Source organism: Cynara cardunculus (genome assembly GCF_001531365.2).
Source record: "Cynara cardunculus var. scolymus isolate 2C chromosome LG 4, CcrdV1, whole genome shotgun sequence".
NCBI classification, from domain to species: domain Eukaryota; kingdom Viridiplantae; phylum Streptophyta; class Magnoliopsida; order Asterales; family Asteraceae; genus Cynara; species Cynara cardunculus.
The window spans coordinates 5,901,762-5,903,291 of NC_037531.1; positions in this window are offsets into that span (position 1 = coordinate 5,901,762).

The window sequence follows — 1,530 nt, forward strand, 5'->3', positions numbered from 1 at the left end:
ATATATATATATATATATATATATATATATGTATGTATGTATGTATACAAGCTATTCCCATATAAGGGACATGAGAAAGCATTCAAGCCACAAAGTGAAAAGAAAGAAAAAGGAACATGGGAAGGATGGGACTACGAATCGAGGGTGGGAATTCGAGTTCATTAGTTTCAAGCATCGACAAAGGTAATACATTATGTTTAAGTTAACATCTTATTATTATGTAAAACTACTTAACGTTTTGATTGACAGGGTTACTTGGTTACAATGGCGGCCTAAAGGTTACCGATAATAGTCATCGCCTTGAGCTGCGACGGTTAAACCGACGGTGGTTTAAACCCGATGTCGTATCGTTTTTGGCCTCGATTGAACTGTGAAACAAATGTGAGACTTCTTATAATTCTTGATTCAATATTACACTAGTGATTTGAGATTTATGTACGTGTTTATCAAGTCGATTAGTTGATCGGGTAATAGATAATCTTTCGATACAAAATAGAGAACGTACGTTAAAAAGGATAATATTCGAAGTCTTAACGATTTGAAAACTTGAAAAAGGGGTTGTACAATTTGTCGAATACGATCATGTATCGGTCTAGCAAATGAGTTAAATGGACGTGTATGACTCTAGTTTTGAAAAAGGTCACTGTCATGTGTTTATGAGTATAAATTTAAATGCGGTTACGATACACATACAAATAAAAACAACCAAGGATGGTTGTTGTCGCCAAAGAAAGTGTCGCCAAAGTCTTTCTTTGGTCATATGCATACCTTATTTCACACACGTATGCATGTGCTTGCGGCAATGGGAATCAAATATTACACACACCCAACACAAATGCATATATATATATAGGGAGTATTCTAATTGTTTGATTTAAGAAGAGTGGTTTAAAAAAAATGAAATTGAATAATCTAATAAATAGATTAAAGTGTTGCAAAAGGATTGATGACTATCGAAATGTTTTAAATCAATTTACGAGGTTTACATGGCTATAAAGGGTAAATTAACCGACGTTAATGGACTTTTATAATAAGAATAAAGTGTTGTATTTGAAGTTATAATAGTTGGCGCATTTTAATTAGGAGTTGGAAATATTATAAAATGTCAAATTGACGTATTAAGACGTTGTACAGCTTAAAGCTTGGGGTTTAATAATATTCGACATAGGTTAATCGGGTTGACTAAGGGGTAACTTCAAAGTCACTGGTTTTGATCTTATTAACATAGTTTTAACTTTTGGGTCGATTTTTGGAGAAAACCTAGGCATTAATTGACTATTATGGTTTAATAATTGTAGGTTATTAGTCAGGGAGATCATTCGACAATCTACGCAGTCAGGTGAGTCTTCATGAGACTTTAACTGAGATGCATGCTTATTTACAAATTATTTGAGCATTACGATATTTTTTATGTACATGTTTATGAGTTTGTTACATGTATATGAATTAATATTGTGGGTTGCATGCTATTTGTTTACGTGTTTTTTTAAACATTAATTAGCATGTTATAAATGGGTTAATTTTTGTCGG